The following is a 21,988-nucleotide window of genomic DNA, read 5'->3' as shown; positions in this document are numbered from 1 at the left end:
TTATTAGCTAAAAAGTTCTTAAGTAATAGTAAAATATAAAATATTTTTATAATTAATATAAATTATAATTTTATACTTATTTTTATAATAATAATATTTTTATTCTTTAAATACTTATAATATTATATATATTTCTTTATTATATATAGGGTATTATAATACTAGTTTATTAAGTTTATATAAAAAAAAAGTAACTAGTTTAAGCTTATTATTATTACCTAATTAACTTAATACTTCTTTAATTATAAAATTTAATATATTAGTTTTAATAATAATTAGTTTCTTTAGGTTAAATATAATAAGAATTAGGTTTAAGGTTATAGTTTTCTTAAGTTCTTTAAAAGCCTTTTATTATTCTTTTTTTTATTTATAAAGCTAATTCTTTTTAATTATATTAGTTAATAAAATAACTTTAAGTAAAAAGTTTTTAATAAACTTTTAATAGTAATTTATAAGTCTAAGGAATACTTATAATTCTTTAAGTATTATTAATATTAGCTATTCTTTAATTACTTTAACTTTATTAAGGTTTATATAAATTTCTTTAAGAGTAATAATATATTTAAGAAAGTTAACTTTTTATAAATAAAATATATATTTCTTAGGGTTAATAAGAAGTTTATTATTTTTAAATTTTTATAATACTAGGTAAATATATTTTTTATATTTTTTAAAAGTGTTTAAGAAAATAAGAATATTATTAATATATATAATTATAAAATTATTTAAGTATAATTTAAGTATATAATTTATTTATTTCTAGAAGAATATAAGTATATTTATAAGTTTTTATAATATAATAGTATATTTATATAATTTATATTTAATAATAAATACTATTATTTATTTATATTCTTTTTTTATTTTAGTAAGCTTATAGGCTTTTATAAGGTTAAAAGTAATAAATTATTTCTTTTTATATAATTTATTCTTATTATAACCTAATATATTACAATAGTATATACTATGGATTAGGTATAAATTAACAGACTAATTACATAAAAGTTAACACAGGCTACTATTAACCTTAGTTAACCTATAAAGGAAGTTAATAAAAGCTAATATTAACCTTAGTTAACTTTATAAGAATAACTTACTATATAAAAATATTTAATTTATACTTATTAAATAACTTAAATAGTTAGTTATTAATATAATAATAATACTAGATATAAGTTATATTTTATTTATTAATTATATAACTTACTTTATATACTTAATATTAAATATCTTATCTTATTTACTAATATAAACATATATATTTATCCCTTAGGAATCTCCTTTTACCTTATAATAATAACTTAGGATCTAGGGAATAGATTATTATATATTAATAACTCTTATTTAAACAAATACTATATTTAATAATTAAGTAATAATAAAAATAACTAATAAAACAGGATCTTTACTAACCCTATAGGTTACCCTAGAGGATAACTTCTTTAATATAAACAGAGATATCTTTATAAAAGAACCTAATTAAGAAAAACTTAATAAGAAAAACCTTAAGGAGTACCTTAAAAAAATATATAAATAAAATTAATACTTTACTTAACTTATAAAAGATAAAAAGAAATACTATAGTAAGGAAAAAGAAGAAATCCTAAAGCTTAAATGCCTAGGCTCTTATATAAGTAAACCTAAGGAGCTTTGCCCTTTTATTATAAATATATAATACTACCTTTATTACTTCTTATATATCTTAGAAAAAAAAAAGGCAAAAGTCTTATTTATAGTAACCTGCCTTAAAGAAATTATATAAAATTAGTTTTAACTTATTTTAAAAGACTATAAAACTAATAGGCTAATAGAGATAAAAAAAAAAATAACTAAAATATACTTAGCTTATTAAATATTTAAAAAAAAACTTATTAAAATATTCTTAAACTTAAGAAAATAAAAAATTTTAAAAAATAAAATAACTAAACTTAAATAATAAGGTAAATATATTATATATATTATTAAGTTTAATAAAATAGCTACTTAACTTAAATAAGAAAAAAAACCCCTTAAGAAAATCTTTTATAATAAACTTAAATATAAAGTTAAGGAAAAGGTTTATAAATATAAGAAGAAAAAAATAACTTTAGGCTAATTCTAGTAATAAGCTATTAATATTAATAATCTACTATATAAGCTTTACTTAAAAAAAAATACTAGAAATAATAGAAAAATATAAGAATAATATAATAAGAATTATTATATAAACTAAAAAAAGGTAATAATAAAATAGTAATATATAATTTAAAAACTTAACTTACTTAGGACTAATAAACCTAAATGCTATTAAATAATATAAAATTAAGTGCTTTAACTATAATAAGATAAGTAACTATATCTTAAAGAACTATCTTAAGCTATATTAATTATAAAAGAATATTTAATAATAAAACTATATGGAAATTTATAAAAAAACCACTAACTATAACTTTATGCACTAGACTACCTATTATAATAATTAGTATTATATATATAAGGATAGGAAGAATAATAAATATTACCTTAAATAAAAATAAGCTATATTAGCTATTATTAAGGAATAGGAAATTAAAAATAATAATATTATTAACTAAGACCTTTTTATATTTAAAGCAATAATAAAGCTTTACTAGATTAATAATATAATTAATAATATTTTAATATATATTAAATACTTAAATAAAGGAAATAATAGCACTATTACTAATAAAACTATAGTGCTTACCCCACTAGAAATAACTAGAACTATAATACTTATACTAGTTATACTACCCTAGAGACCCACTTAAAATAAGCCCTAGAACCTTAGTAATAATAAAATAGCAAAATAATATATCTGCTGCCTTATTATAACTAAAAACTAGTTCCTTAAATAGGAACAAGAATAATTAAGTAATAACTTCCTAGAAGATTATAAATAAAGTAATTAGGAAAAATATATATAACTACTTTATAAAAAATATATACTTATAAAGGTTAGCATATAGTATAATTATATTAACCTACTATAATATAAATAATTAAGTTTTATATACTACTAAGAAAACTACTATATAAACTACTATTAATAATAATAAGCACTTTAAATTATTACCTATAACCTAGAATATTAAGGATATAATTTTAAGAATTATACTAAAGGTATATACTAGAAAAATAAGAAAGGAGCTAGCTAGAATAATATTAAGAAATACTATAAGCTTATTATATAAGATATTCTATAAAAAGAATACTATTAGTATATTAAGTATAATTAATATAAAAATAAGAAAATATAAATTAAAATATACCTTAATTAAATTACACTTAGGGTAATATAATAAAAAAATAAGATTAAACTTATAATTAAAGCTATAATTATAAGCTATAAAGCTATAGTATAAATAAATACTAAAGTAACTATTAATTATATTTTACTTAACTTTATAAATTTTATATAAGTCTTATATAAAATAAAAACTATACCTATTAAATTATATAACACTAAAAAAAAGAAATTCTTTTATAATAATAGTATTATTAATAAAAAAACTAATTACCTTAAAGTTATAATTTAAGAATAAACTATATTACTATAATTTAACCTTTTACTAATTAATAAGTTTAATATAATTCTAGGACTTATATAACTATAGAAATATAATTTTATTATTAACTAGGGAATAGGCTAATTAAGTTAAAGTAATAACTTAAGTTTACTTATTAAAATAAAGTTATAACTTAACTAAAAGAAGCTATAAAAGGAGTAAATACTATTAACTAAGTTAAAAGCTTTTATACTACTATTAAAAAGTAAGAAATAGTAAAATAAAAAAACACCCTTAATAAAAATAGTTAGATTTAATAATATGCCTATAACTATCCCTTTATAGCACTATAATAAATAAAATAAATTAAAAGTTATATAAATATATAAAAAGATTATACTTTTATAATAGGAATTGGCTTTTATTAATACTAAACTTATAAAAGTAAAAATATAAGCTTAAAATAAAAAAAAAACCTTAAGAAATAGCTATAGCTTATTTTATAAAAGTTTTAATAATATAAGAAATTATATACTAAAATAGTATAAACTAGAATACTAGTTTATATAAAATAAGACTATATTATTAAGCTAAAAAATAAAATAATACTTAAATTTTATAAAATTTATAACTTTAGTAAAACTAAACTTATAATTTTATAAGAATAGTTAAAAAAATAACTAAAACTAAAATATATATAAATATTCTTATTATTAATAAAATACCTTATTATATTTATATTAAAAAAAAATAATAAGCTATAATTAGTTATAAACTATTAATAGCTTAATAAAATTATAAAAAAAAATTATATATTACTATCTTTAATCTTAAAGATTAAAAATAAGCTTATAAAAGTAAACTAGTTTATAGCCCTTAACCTAAAAGAAGCTTATAACCTTATATAAATTAAAGAAGGTAATAAATAGAAAATAATATTTTAAATATAATATAAATTATTTAAATATCTAGTTATACCTTTTAAACTTACTAATACACCTACTATATTTTAAAAAATAATTAATTTTATACTTAAGAAATATATTAACTAATTTATTATTATTTACTTAAATAATATCCTAATCTTCTTAAAAATTTATAAAAAATATAAGAAATATATCTATAAGGTATTATAAGCACTAGAAGATATAAACCTTCTTATAAAACCTAAAAAATATTAATTTAAAGTATAAAAAGTAATATTTCTAAGATATATTATTATATTTAAAAATATATAAATAAACTTTACTAAAATTAATATAATTTAAGACTAAGAAGACTTTAAGAATATTAAGGAAGTTTAAAGCTTCTTAGGGCTAGTAAATTACTACTAAAGGTTTATTAAGGACTTTATAAAAATTACTATACCTTTTATAAACTTTATAAAAAAAGAAAATAAATTTAAATAAGAAAATTTAAAAATTATAGTATTTTAATAACTTAAGGATACTATTACTAATAAACTAGTTTTAGTTATATTTAATAAAATAAAACTAATTAAAGTAAAAATAAATACCTTAGACTATATTATAAGAGAATAAATTAAATAATAAGACTTAAATAAAAAACTATAATCTATTATATTCTTTTTAAAAAAACTTTATAAACTAATATTATAATATCTTATTTATAATAAGAAATTTATAATAATAATAAAAGTATTTAAAAAATAAAAATATTACTTATATAAAAGTTTATATAAAATTAAGGTTTAAACTAATTATAATAATATTACCTACTTTACTATAATATAAAGACTAGTTAAATAATAAATTAAATACTTTAAAAAATTAATATAATTTAATTATAAACTTATTTATATTAAAGGAAAGGAAAATAAATAAGTAAATACACTTAGCTATAAACTAAAACTATTTTAAAAAATCCTAGATTATTTAATATAAATATTATATTATAATAATAATAAAAACCTAAAGTAGTAATTCTTAGCTATAATATTCTAAATTAAAAAAAATAATCTTATAATTATAAAAATTAAGGAATATATTACTTAATAAAAAATAAATAATATTTTAAATAAAGTAACCCTTAATAAAAAAATACTAATTTATAATAATAAAATTTAAGTACTTAAGGAATTATATAAAAAAGTAATATAATTAGTATATAAATACTTACTATATAGTTATAAAAGTATATAAAAAATAAAAAAATAAGTATAATATTATTATTATATTAGTAAAATAAAAAAAGTAATATAATATATTATATTTTATTATAATACTTATTAATAAAGTAAAAGTATTAAACACTTATTTTATAGTAAGATTTAACTATTACTAGTATTTATAAAACTATAGGAATTAGTCTTATTTAACTATATTATAAAGCTACTTATATTTAAGAAATTAGTAATAGGAATAAAATATAATAGTATTTTTATTATTATTAATTAACTAATAAAAATAATTTACTTTATCTTTTATAAAAAAGTAATAAATATTAAAGATCTTATATATATTTTTATAAGATTTATTAATATAAATTATAAATTACTAGAAGAAATTATTTTTAATAAAAGAAGAATATTTATTTTTAAGTTTTAAAATAAACTTATAGCTAAACTAAGAATAAATTATAAAGCTAATATAATATATTACCCTTAAATAAATAAATAAACTAAAAGAATTAATTAAATTATTAAAGTATAATTATAATATTATATTAATTTATAATAAGATAACTAAGTAAAAAAGTTACTAATTACTTAACTCTTATATAATAGTATATTATTAAAATCTATAGGAAAATTACTATTTTTCCTTAACTATAGCTTTAAATTAAAAGTATATAAACTATTATATATTAGTAAAAATATAAAAAAAGCTAGGATTAAAGTAAAAGATATAATTAAACTATATAAAGAACTATAAGTATAACTTAAACTTATATATTAATAAATATAAAAGTATATTAATAAAATAAGGCTTAAAGGTCTAATCCTTTAGGAAGAGAATATAATTTACCTTTACTAATATATATAAGAAAGTAAATAAGCTAATATTAAAATAAATTAGCTTAATAATAAACTAAACTATAAAAAAGTAAAATTATATAAAATTATAAAAAAAATTAAAAAAGTTAACTATAAGCTTAATATCCTAGATATTAAAGGGAAATAAAAAGTAAAATTTTACCTAATATTTTATATTTTACTATTAAAAAAAGCCTTAAGAAATAAAAATATAAGTAAAATTATTTATAATAAAATTATAATTAAAGGAGAAAAAAAGAAATATAAAATTAAAAAAATCCTTAAATTTAAACTTAACTAAAATAAGCTATATAAATACCTAGTAAAATAGAAAAACTATAATAATAATATAAATAGCTAAGAACTTATTAAGAACTTAAAGAATTTATAAACACTAGTAAAAAAAATCTATTAAAACCTAAGAGGTTTAATAATATTAAATTATTTAAATTAATTACTTTAAGATTAATTAACTTAAAGGTAAAAGGGCTACTTAAGAAAGTAGCTTTTATACTTTACTAATTAACCCTATTATATATATTAAGTGCTTTTATATTATAATAAAATATTTTATTATTATACTTTTTAGTATTTTATTTTAATTAATAAATCTAATATAAATAAGCTAATGCTTTTAATAAAGTAACCTTAGCCTTATACTTTTCCTTATTATACTTAATATACTCTTTATATAAATAAGTAACTAAAATATTAAAAGTTAAAATAAAAACCTATAAAAATATATAAATAAAATATATAAGAGAATACTATTATTTTACTATTATATATTTTCTTTAAAGAAATATATTACTAATAGTAAATAAAATAAGAATTATATTTATATATATTACTAACCCTTATATTTAAATAATAAGAATATAATATTATAGAAATTCCTATTATCTTAATTTATAAACTTAATTTTTCTTTATTTTAATTAGCTTATTTCTTAATATTAATAAAATATAGTATTATATAAGCCTTATAAATAATATATTTTATAAGTAGTATTTTAAAAGTATTCTAAAATAAAAGGAAGTATAAAAGGGAAATTTACTTACTATAAAATTAATAAGTTATAAGGGTTATATATAAAAGGAAAAATATTATATTATACTAATATATAAGAAATAAGATATTATAATAGGCCTTAAGAATAAGACCTTTAGGAAAAGAATATTATATTATAATTTAATATATTATAATAGTATATACTATAAATTAAATATAAACTAATAAACTAATTATATAAAAGTTAATATAGGCTGCTATTAACCTTAGTTAATTTATAAAGGAAGTTAATAAAAGCTAATATTAACCTTAGTTAACTTTATAAAAATAACTTATTATATAAGAATATTTAATTTACACTTATTAAATAGCTTAAATAATTAATTATTAATATAATAATAGTACTAGATATAAGTTATATTTTATTTATTAACTATATAACTTACTTTATATACTTAATATTAAATATCCTATTCTATTTGCTAATATAAATATATATATTTATCCCTTAGGAATTTCCTTTTACCTTATAATAATAACTTAGGATCTAGGGAATAGATTATTATAATTCTTAATTTATAAAATTAAAGGCAATAGGGTTTTATTTTTAATTATAATTTTATTTAATTTTTTATAATTAATAATTAATTAAAGTTTATTATTTTTTTTTAAGATAAAAATAATAAAATATTTTATTAGTAATTTTAATATTTAAATATAATCTTTTTTTAAGTTATACTTTAATTTATTTTTTAAGTGTTTTAAGTTTTATTTTACTAAGGTTATAAATCTTATAATACTTTAAGGATTCTTTTTCTTTTAATATAATTTTATAATTCTATTTTAAATATAATAATAGTTTTTTATTAAGTTTATTCTTATAAAGGTTATACTTATAATATTATTCTAGGACTTTTACTATTAGGTCTTTTAATTACTTAACTTTTTATAGTTTTTTATTTAGTATTATTAATTCTTTTTATAAAATTATAATATATTTTTATATTTATTATTCTAAGGTTTTTTTTCTTTTTTTAATATATTAAGAAGGTATATTAATAAATAATAAGAAAATCTTAGGTTTTTAGCTTTTTAATTTTCTTTTTTCTTTTTTTAGATTTAATTTATTATATTACTAATAAATTTAGCTTATTTTTTAGTTTATATTAAGTTTATATTTATATAACTAAGGTATTTTTAAAATAAGATTATATTTTAGAATATTAGCTATATTATATATAATTTTAATAATATAATTTCTAAAATCTATTAATAGGTAATTAGTTTATTATTTAATTTATTTATTATTATATTAAAAGTTTTATTCTTTAATATATTAAAGTTAATATAATTTCTTTTTCTTATATACTAGTAATTATAAGTATATTATAATTATAGTAAATATATAATTATATTTTAATTTACTATTTATTAAAACTATAAGTAAATTCCTATTTAATAATACTTTAAAAAAAGAGTTTTTTAACTACTTTTTTATTTTTATTATTATTATTATATTTTTCTTCTTTTTTAAAAGATATTATATATCTTAAGTTCTTTTATTATTTTTTTATAATAAATTATTATAATTTTTTAAATAGTATTAGTTATTAATTTTTATATTTAAATATTATTTATATTTTAGCTTTAGATAGTTTTTATAATTAAATTATTTTTTATTATAATTATACTTTTATCTTAAGTTACTATAGTTTTACTATTTTATAAGTTTAGTAGTTTTATAGTATTTATAGAATACTAATTTATATTTTTATAATTCTCCTTTATTATAGTTATAATAACCTAGTTCTAATATAATAACTTTAAGAGACTAATACTATTAAGTAAGTATTTAATTATAAAACTTTATATTATAATATATATTTTTATAAGTAATAAATAAAATTTATATTAAAAAAATATTATTATTATATTTTTCTTTAAAGTATTTTATATATATATAAGTAATATAATTAATTTAACTAATATAATAATATAGTAGGTAATTAAGGTTAATATATTTATAATTTTTATAAATATAATAGTATAAAAAATTATATAATTATATTTTATTTAAAGTTATAGCTTTTAAAATAAGTTATACTTTAAATTCTTATTATTATATATTTTTTAGCTATTTATATAAAGCAGCTAATATATTTTTTTTAATAAGTTCTTTTACTTTTATAATACTATTATAGAATTTATTAAGCCTTTATATTTTTAAAGTAAATTTATTATATATTCTTTAAATATTATTATTTTAATTATTAGTAGTTTTATAATTATACTATTTAATATTATTATTTTACTTTAAGATATTATTTTTTATAATAAATAATAATTAAAAATTAATTTAAAAGATTAATTATTAATTAAGTATTTTAGCTTTTAGTTTTTTATTTAATATCTTAAAGTTATTTAAAAATTTAAATTTAAAATAATAAAATTTATAATTATTTTTATTATTAAATAAGATTATATATTTTATTATATAAATACTTTTATTATTTTTCTTTATAATATAATTATTTTTTAGTTTAAGGATTTTTTTCTTTTTAAGTAACTATAATAACCTAAGTTACTAATATCCTAAATAGTTAATAGCTTATAAGATTCCTAAGGGATAAACCTAGTCTATAGTTTATATTAGCAGATTAGTTAGGAGATCTTTAGGTAATAGTAAATAGTAAATAATATTACTTAAAGAGTAAGTTATAAAGTGTGTTATAATCTTAGTTTTATATTAATAACTAGCTATTTAAAACTATCTTTAAGTAAGTATAAGAAGTATATATATATTCTATTATTTACTAGTGTTTACTTTTTTAAAGTAAATATTCTTTATATTAGGAATTTATTTACTAATATTTATTTTCTTAAAGTAAATATAATTCTAATTAGCTATATTAACTAAAGGTTTTTTTATTATATATATTTTATAAGTTTATTTATTATAATTATAAGTTATTAGGTTATAATATAATACTCTTTTTTTATTAATTTTATTCCTAAGGCCTAGCTTACTATTTATAAGTAAGTTTAAGCCCTTAGTTATATTAAGTAAGTAACTTTTTTTTATTATTATTATTATATTTAATTATATTAAAAAGTTAAAAGTGCTATTAAAGTTATATTCTATTACTTATTATTATTTTTAATTAAACTTTATTTATTTATTTAATTTTAAGATAATATCTTATATATAATACTTAAATAAGAAAATTTATTATATAATAATTAAAGGTATTAATAATTATACTTATTATTATAACTTAGGTTATTTTTATAATAGTTTATAAATTTTAATATTAAGTTATAAGTATATTTTTATTTTTTTTTATTTTTTATTACTAATTTTTTAATTAATTATATTACTAAGGAGCTAAAGTATTTAAAGCGCTAGGAAAAGCTTATAAAAGAGGCTCTAGTTAAGTAGTAGAAAAAGCTAAATAAAGCATTAGGTTATTTAATATAATTACACAAGCTTTATTATATTCTTTATAACTATAGTATAAAGATAATAAAGCATAGGTTAAATACTAAGAAAATAAAGGAAGCTAATTATTATAAGAAAAAAGAGTATTATATTAAACTTATGAAAGTTTAAGATAAGAAGGCGTAAATTCTTTATAAGGTTTAGTTTATAAGCAGGATTAAGGTACTTAACCTCTCCTCCTTTAAGTTAAACCTATTATTATTTCTATTCCTAGGGATTAGTAATATTCCTATAAGATTATTTAAGTATTCCTCTTAAGTTCTTATTCTAAGACTTATAAGTTTTTATTATTATTATAACCTTTTTATTTAGTAAAATACTCTTTTTTTCTTATTATTTTATTTATTTATATATAAGTTAGTTTTTTAATTTTATATTCTTCTTTAATATCTTAAATAATAATTTTATTTATAATTAGCTTACTTATTTCTTTATCTACTAGTGCTTTTTTAAGTAGTAATATATAAAAGATAACTGTTTATAATAAACTATGCACTAGATAGTTAGTATAGGGTAGATTCCTAAGGGATAAACCTAGTAAATAATTCTAGGTTTATGTTAATAAAGTAGTTAAGAAACTTAATAAATAATATAAGTAATAGTAAATAATATTACTAAATAGTAAAAGTATAAAATATATTATAATCTTAATTTTATATTAATAACTAGCTATTTAAAATTATTTTTAAGTAAATATAAAAAGTATATATATATTCTATTATTTACTAATATTTACTTTCTTAAAGTAAATATCCTTTATATTAGGAATTTATTTACTAGTATTTACTTTCTTAAAGTAAATATAATTTTAATTAGTTATATTAGCTAAAGGTTTCTTTATTATATATATCTTATAAGTTTATTTATTATAGTTATAAGTTATTAGGTTATAATATAATACTTTTCTTTTATTAGTCTTATTCTTAAGGCCTAGCCTGCTATTTATAAGTAAGTTTAAGCCCTTAGTTATATTAAGTAAGTAACTTTCTTTTATTATTATTATTATACTTAATTATATTAAAAAGTTAAAAGCGCTATTAAAGTTATATTTTACTACCTATTATTATTTTTAATTAAACTTTATTTATTTATTTAATTTTAAAATAATACTTTATATATAATACTTAAATAAGAAAATTTATTATATAATAGTTAAAAGTATTAATAATTACACTTATTATTATAGCTTAGGTTATTCTTATAATAGTTTATAAGTTTTAATATTAAGTTATAAATATATTTTTTTTTATTTTTATTTTTTATTATTAATTTTTTAGTTAATTATATTACTAAGGAGCTAAAGTATTTAAAGTGCTAGAAAAAGCTTATAAAAAAGGCTTTAGTTAAGTAATAAAAAAAGCTAAATAAAGTATTAAGTTATTTAATATAGTTATATAAGCTTTATTATATTCTTTATAATTATAATATAAAAATAGTAAAATATAAGTTAAATACTAAAAAAATAAAAAAAGCTAATTATTATAAGAAAGAAAAGTATTATACTAAACTTATAAGAGTTTAAAATAAGAAGGTATAGATTTTTTATAAGGTTTAGTTTATAAGTAGGGTTAAGGTACTTAATTTTTTTTTCTTTAAGTTAAACTTATTATTATTTTTATTCCTAGGAATTAGTAATATTTCTATAGGATTATTTAAGTATTTCTCTTAAGTTCTTATTCTAGGACTTATAAGTTTTTATTATTATTATAACCTTTTTATTTAATAAAATACTTTTTTTCTCTTATTATTTTATTTATTTATATATAAGTTAGTTTTTTAATTTTATATTCTTTTTTTAATATTTTAAATAATAATTTTATTTATAATTAGCTTATTTATTTTTTTATTTACTAGTGCTTTTTTAAATAGTAATATATAAAAAATAGCTATTTTAAGCTATATATTATTAAGTAAGTTTAATTTATAATTAACTTTATTAATTTTCTTTAAGATTTTAAAAGGTTTAAGTTTTCTAAAGTTTAATTTATTACTTAGCTTATTTATTTTAATATTTAGTAATTTTTTATTATATAAGTATTATAATAAGTAAATTATATTTTTTTTTAAAAAGTTAATTTTTTAATTCTTATATAATTTATATATTTTTTTAAATATTATTTAAAGAATTTAAGTTAAACTTTAAGTTTTTCTTATAATTAAATTATATTTTTTATAAGAATATATATTATATTTATATTTAATTTATTATAAAATAATCTATAGGCTTCTAGTATAAACCTATAGTTAATATAAAATAGTATAACTTTTATAATTTTTATTATAAAGCTATTATATTATATTTATATAACTAGTAATATGTTAATTTAATTATTTTATTAAAAATTAATATAATATTATAAGTATACTTTAATAACTTAATTTATTTATTTTATTTATTTATTTATTTATAAGTAAAATATTATACTTAACTTATAATAGGTTTTAAGCTTAGCTATTAGTTTTTACTAAAATTTAAATATAAAAATACTTTTTTTATTTAATATAATTTCTTTTAGTATTTTATATTTTATAAATATATATTTTATATAAAAATATATTAGGTTTTTTATTATATATACTTTTTTATATAATAAGAAATATACTTATTTTAAAAGTTTATTTATAATAATAAAAATATTATTAAAGTGTTTTCTTATTAATAAATCTTTTAACTTAAGTAAGTTAATAATATAGTTAAATATAATAGTATATTAATTTCTTTTTAAAACTAAAATTAGTTATAATATTCTATATAGCTAATATCTTTTATTTTTTATTTTTTTATATATATTATATTTCTTAATAACTTTTAAGATTTTATTTTTTATTTTTAAAAGTTTATAATAATATATTATATAATTTTATATTATTTTAATACTATAATATACTATTATAATTATATTATAATATAAATTTTAAATTACTTTTAATTATAATTCTAATAGTACTTAAATTTTTCTTTTTTATTTTAGTAAACCTTTTTTAATAATTATTTCTTCTAGGAGTTTATTTAGTTTTATATTTAATATATATTTTCTTATTTTATTAAAAATAAAGTTATATTCTTTTATAATAAATAAAATATTAATTTATATTTATTTATAATTACTATTACTATTTTTTCTTAGTACTTAAGCTTTAATTTTTAAAATTTCTTTAAAATATTCTTCTTTTTTACTTAATATATTTACTTACTTATTAATAATACTATTAATATAAATAAGTTTATAATTAAAGTTTAAAAGTATCTTAAAATATTATATTTATTATATAAAAAGTTTTTATATTTAAGTAAAATATATAATATTATAATAATTTATATATATTTTAATTTTATATTTATTTTTTAAATAATAATATTTTTATTTTTTAAATATTTTAAAAATTATTATAAATTTTTTATTATAAATAAGATATTTTAATTCTAGTTTATATAGTTTTTAAAAGAAGAATATTACTAAATAATTTTTTTTATTTTTATTTTTTTAAATTAATACTTTTTTAATAATAAAGTTTAATAAGTTAATTTTAATTTTTAATAGTTTATTAGGATTATATATAATAAGTATAAGTTTATTAAGGAGTATGTTTTTAAGTTATTTAAATATTACTTTTATTTTTAATTTATATATAAGTTTTTTATTTTTTAATTTTTTTTTACTTTTTTTATTTTTTTTAAGTTAAGTAATATTAATAAGTAGCTTAGTAATTTTATTATAGTTTTTAATAAACCTTTAGTAATAGTTTACTAAGCTTAAAAAGCTTTATATTTCTTTTTAAGTTTTTAATAGTTCTTATTTTTAAATTACTTTAAGCTTATTAAAATTTATTTAAACTTATTTTAATAAAATTAAATATCCTAAGAATTTAACTTTTTAAATATAAAAATTATATTTCTTAAGCTTTATTAATAAATTAGTATCTTATAATATTTATAATACTTTATAAATATATTTTTTATATTTTTTAAGGGTTTTTAAAAAAATAAAAATATTATTAAAATATATAATTATAAAGTTATTAATATATATTTATAATATATAATTAATTATTTATTAAAAAATTACTAATATATTAATTAACTTAAATAATATTATTAAGTATTTAAATAATTTATAATATATTTTAAATATTATTTTTTATTTATTTTTTTTATAAATATAAATTAAATTATATACTCCCTTAAGATTTAAGATAATAAACTAATTAGTATTAATTAAGTAATTTTAAATTTCTATAATAAATAGTAATAGGGTTTAATCCTTAATAATAATTTTATTTAGCTATTTATAATTAATAACTAATTTAAGTTTCTTATTTTTCTTTAATATAAATATAATAGGGTATTTAATTAATAAAGTAAATAACCTAATATATTCTTTTTTTAATTATTTTTATATTTATTTTTAAAGTATTTTTAATTTTATTTTATTAAGGTTATAAATTAAAAAAAACTTTATTATTTTTTTATTTATAAAATTTATATAATAATCTTATTATAAGTAAAATAACTATATTATTTCTAATATTAAATTAAATAATTTCTTATATTTCCTTTAGTATTATTAAGGTATTTTTTAAAAAATATTTTTTAGTTTTTTATTTTTCTTTTTTTCTTTTACTTTTAATAATATTTTATTTAAAGCTTATAGTTTTATTTTAACTTATATAATAACTTAATTAATATATACTTATTTTCTTTTAACTCTTTTATAATTATATTATAATAATATTAGTAATTTTTTTATATTAAATTAAACTTTTTTCTTAAGTTTTATTCTTTTCCTTATATTTTCTTTATTTTATTATATAAGAGATTTTACTTTTAAGTCTAAAGGTATATTTTTATTTTCCTTACTTTTTCTATAGCTTAATTATAGCTCTTAAGTAATATCTTTTTCTTAAAGTATTTATTTTATTTTCTAATTAATTAGTAAGTTATTTTATTTTAACTATAAGTATTTTAATATAATATTATAAGTGTTAAGGCTTATAATATTATATTTAATATTCTTAAGGTATTTAATAATTATTAAAAGAAAATAATTAATTTTATATTTAATAATTATCTTATATTTTAAGTATATAATACTTAAAATATAAAATAATAGTTTTTTAATAGTACTTAATAGCTAGAGTTTTATTATTAAATTAAAAGTAATAAAATTATAATTTATACTATTATTTATATAAATTATAACTAATTATTAATTAATATACCCTTTAACTAATAGTTTTTTATTATTATATTTAATTATATTAATTTAAATATTATTTAAATAAGTTTAATCCCTTATAGTATTTTAATATTTTATATATTATTTATATTTTAAATTTTAATTTTAATTTTAAATTATATAATAATATTTTTTAATTAAGGCTTTATTTTCTTTTTTATTATTAATATAAGTTCTAAGGTTATAGCCTTTTTATATTAATCTTTAGGTAATTTAATAATATTAGTTTTTTTCTTATTAATATTTTAAGTAGTCCTATATATTATAGTTAAGGAAGTAATTTATTTAATATTTTAGATTTTATAAGTAGTAATTTTATATTTTATATTAGTTTTTAAGTTTATTAAGAGTATATATTTTATAATATAAGATATTATATAATATTTAATTATTATTTTTATAATATTTATTAAATCTTAGGCTTTTTATATATTTATTATTTAATAAGTAATAGGATTCTAGTAAAATAATATATAATAGATTATAGTTAATAAGGTATTTTTATATTAAAAGATATTCCTTTAGGTATTATTATTATTCTTTCTACTAGTAGTATTCTTTAACTAGGGAGTCTAAGATTTTATTATAGTTATATTATAAGTTTTATAAGCTATAGGTATTATATTTATTATAATTATAATTAAAGTCCTAAGATTTATAAAGCTTATACTTATAAAAGGTTTTGTATTTTATAAAAAGATATATATTTAAATAAGTGTTAATTTATTATTTATAGCTATATTTTATTTACTTATATATTTTATATTATTTTTTAAGGTATTCTTAGGCTAATTTTTTTTTTTAAAAAAGTTTATATATAGCTTTTATATTTTTATACTATTTACTTTTATAATTATATTAGAATTCTTTTATAGATTTATAGTTTAGGTATTTATAGTATTTATAATTTAGGTTTTAAGAATTATAAATATTATAGTTATAAATATCTTAAAGTTTAAGGGTTTTAGTTTTATATTAGTATTATAGCTTATAAGCTTTATAGTACTTATAATCCTTATTCTAGTTTAAGTCTTTTTTTTTACTTAGGATTTAATTATAAAAATTAAAAGTATTAATTCTTATTATCTTATAAGTTTTCTTAGCTTATATTTTCTTTAAATAATATCCTAATTTATTTTTATTACTCTTATATATAAGACATAAGTTATTATAATAAGCTATTTAGCTTAGGTAATTATATAAAACTTTTATAATAATATTTATTTAAACCTTATTTTTAATAATCTTAGATTTCTTTTTATTCTTTTTTTATATAATAATAGCTTTTATTATAGCTTTTTTTATTATAAAATCTATAGGTTATTTTAAATTAATAATTTACTTTCTTATAGCCTTTTTTACTATAAGTATTATAAGTTCTATTAAACTTCCTATAATTTAAGGTATTAATATTTATTCTTCCTAATTAAGTTTTATTATTTTTAATAATATAATTTTCTTATTTCTTTTCTTAGTTAGCTTAAGGTTAATATTTAATAATTTAACTATTTTTTTTATTTTTTTATTTTTATTTCCTTTTTTATTATTAATTATTAATTATAATAGTTTTTTAAGTAAATATAATAAATATAGTTTTTTATTAGTTAGTTTTATAGATTTTATTTTTAACTTTTAACTTTAGATTATAATAGTATATTTTCTTTTTTAATTCCTTAGTTTAGTTAATTTTATTAAGTAGTTAAATAAAGGTTAAAGTATATTTATAATATAGTTCTTTTTATTTAAGGTTTTAAAGTTTCTTTTTTACTTCTTAAGCTTTATTAGTAATTTTAAAGGATTTTTTTAATTATTCTTTAAGGTTTTTATAACCCTTAAAGACTTTTTTTATAAGTTTACTTTACTAAGCTAGATTATTTTTCTTATTCTTAAAAAGTATCTTAAATTAATTAACTACTATATCTTTAATATATATTTCTATATATTAGATTTTTTTTTTTAAATTATCTTCTAGGAATATCTTTAAATAATAATACTTAAAGTAAGTTTATAGTTTATTAAGGAACTAGTAGAGTTTAATAGTATTTTTATTAAACTTCTTTAGCTATTTAATTTTTAAGACTTTTTCTAGTTCTAGTTTATTATTTATAGAGATAACTAGTGTTATTATAGGTGCTATAATAGGTGCTACCTAGGGGTTTACCCTTAGTAAGTTATTAAGTTATTATTATAAATTATTAATAGTTTATATATATTAAGTAATAGTTTATTAGTTTATAAGGCGCTATATATATAAGTCTTAGATTATATATTTTATATTTTTTATATAAGTTTTAATATTTTATTTTTATTACTTATATTATTTATATTCTTATTTAAGAGCTTTTATTAAAGTGTTTTATTAGTTATAGTTTATTTTTACTAATATATCTTTAAATTTAATAATATTATTTAACTAATAATTACTTAAAGCTTAGCTTTTATAATTAGTATTATATTCTAGGATATTAAAAATTAATATTTATATCCTTAATTCTATATTACTTATAAAATCTAGTAACTATTTAAATAAAAGTTATTAATATATAATAAATTATATACTAAATAATTAATATAAAGTAGATTCTTAAGGAATAAACCTAGTAAATAATTCTAGGTTTATATTAATAAAGCAGTTAAGAAACTTAATAAGTAATATAAGTAATAGTAAATAATATTACTAAATAATAAAAGTATAAAGTATATTATAATCTTAATTTTATATTAATAACTAGCTATTTAAAATTATCTTTAAGTAAGTATAAGAAATATATATATATTTTATTATTTACTAGTGTTTACTTTCTTAAAGTAAATATCCTTTATATTAGAAATCTATTTACTAGTATTTACTTTCTTAAAGTAAATATAATCCTAATTAGCTGTATTAGCTAAAGGTTTCTTTATTATATATACCTTATAAGTTTATTTATTATAGCTATAAGTTATTAGGTTATGATACTGTTTTAAGCTGCATATTATTAAGTAAGTTTAATTTATAATTAACTTTACTAATTTTCTTTAAGATCTTAAAAGGTTTAAGTTTTCTAAAGTTTAATTTATTACTTAACTTATTTATTTTAATATTTAGTAATTTTTTATTATATAAGTATTATAGCAGGTAAACTATATCTCCCTTTTAAAGGGTTAGTCCCTTAATCCTTATATAGTTTATATATTTTTTTTAAATATTATTTAAAGAATTTAAGTTAAGCTTTAAGTTCTTTTTATAATTAGATTATATTTTTTATAAGAATATATATATTATTTACATTTAGTTTATTATAAGGTAGTTTATAGGCTTCTAGTGTAAACCTATAGTTAGTATAAAATAATATAACTCCTGTGGTTTTTATTATAAAGCTATTATATTATATTTATATAATTAATAATATTTTTACTTAATTATTTTACTAAAGATTAATATAATATTATAAATATACTTTAATAACTTAATTTATTTATTTTATTTATTTATTTATTTATATATAATATATTATACTTAGCTTATAATAGGTTTTAAGTTTAGCTATTAGTTTTTACTAAAATTTAAATATAAAAGTACTTTTTTTATTTAATATAATTTCTTTTAGTATTTTATATTTTATAAATATATATTTTATATAAAAATATATTAAGTTTTTAGTATTATATATTTTCTTATATAGTAAAAAGTATACTTACTTTAAAAGTTTATTTATAATAATAAAAATATTATTAAAGTATTTTCCTATTAATAAATCTTTTAACTTAAGTAAGTTAATAATATAATTAAATATAATAATATACTAATTTTTTTCTAAAACTAGGATTAATTATAATATTTTATATAGCTAATACCTTTTATTTTTTATTTTCTTATATATATTATATTTTTTAATAACTTTTAAGATTTTATTTTTTATTCCTAGAAATTTATAATAGTATATTATATAATTATATATAATATAAACTTTATAATATATAGCTATAATTATACTTTAATATAGGTCCTAGATTACTTTAAGTTATAATTCTAGTAGTACTTAGATTTTTTCTTTTTATTTTAATAAGCTTTTCTTAATAATTACTTCTTTTAGGAGTTTATTTAAATTTATATTTAATATATATTCTTTTATTTTATTAAAAATAAGATTATATTTTTTTATAATAAATAAAGTATTAATTTATATTTATTTATAATTTCCTTTATAATTTCTTCTTAGGATTTAAGCTTTAAATTTAAGAATTTTTTTAAAGTGTTTTTCTTTTTTACTTAATATATTTACTTATTTATTAGCTGTTTTATTATAATAAATAAGTTTATAGTTAAAGTTTAATAGTATTTTAAAGTAGTAAGTTTAATATATAAAGAGTTTTTATATTTAAGTAAAGTATATAATATTATAATAATTTATATATACTTTAACCTTATATTTACTTTTTAAATAATAATATTTTTATTTTTTAAATACTTTAAAAATTACTATAAATTCTTTATTATAAATAAAATATTTTAGTTTTAGTTTATATAGTTTTTAAAAGAAAAATACTATTAAATAATTTTTCCTATTTTTATTTTTTTAAATTAATACTTCTTTAATAGTAAAGTTTAATAAATTAGTTTTAATTTTTAATATTTTATTAAGATTATATATAATAAATATAAGTTTATTAAGAAATATATTTTTAAGTTATTTAAATATTACTTTTATTTTTAATTTATATATAAGTTTTTTATTTTTTAATTTTTTTTTATTTTTTTTATTTTTTTTAAATTAAGTAATATTAGTAAATAGCTTAGTAATTTTACTATAGTTTTTAATAAACCTTTAATAATAATTTACTAAGCTTAAGAAGCTTTATATTTTTTTTTAAGTTTCTAGTAGTTTTTATTCTTAAATTACTTTAAGCTTATTAGGATTTATTTAAACTTATTTTAATAAAATTAAGTATTCTAGGAATTTAACTTTTTAAATATAAAAATTATATTTCTTAAGCTTTACTAATAAATTAGCATTTTATAATATTTATAATACCTTATAAATATATTTCTTATATTTTTTTAAGGGTTTTTAAAAAAATAAAAATATTATTAAGGTATATAATTATAAAATTATTAATATATATTTATAATATATAATTAATTATTTATTAAAATATTATTAATATATTAATTAACTTAAATAATATTATTAAGTATTTAAATAATTTATAATATATTTTAAATATTATTTTTTATTTATTTTTTTTATAAATATAAATTAAATTATATACTCCCTTAAGGTTTAAGGTAATAAATTAATTTATATTAGTTAAATAATTTTAAATTTCTATAATAAGTAATAATAAAATTTAATCTTTAATAGTAATTTTATTTAATTATTTATAATTAATAATTAGTTTAAGTTTTTTATTTTTCTTTAATATAAATATAATAGGGTATTTAGCTTATAAGATAAATAGCTTAATATATTTTTTTTTAATTATTTTTATATTTATTCCTAAAGTATTTTAAGTTTTACTTTACTAAGGTTATAAATTAAAAAGAATTTTATTATTTTTTTATTTATAAGATTTATATAATAATTTTATTATAAATAAAGTAACTATATTATTTTTAATATTAAATTAAATAATTTCTTATATTTTCTTTAATATTATTAAAGTGCTTTTTAAAAAATATTATTTAATTTTTTTTTTTTTTTTTTTTTTTTTTTTTTACTTTTAATAATACTTTATTTAAAACTTATAATTTTATTTT

The sequence above is a fragment of the Trichoderma atroviride genome, chromosome 7 (assembly GCF_020647795.1).
Source record: "Trichoderma atroviride chromosome 7, complete sequence".
NCBI lineage: Eukaryota > Fungi > Ascomycota > Sordariomycetes > Hypocreales > Hypocreaceae > Trichoderma > Trichoderma atroviride.
Note: the sequence above shows the minus strand (reverse complement) of the source record.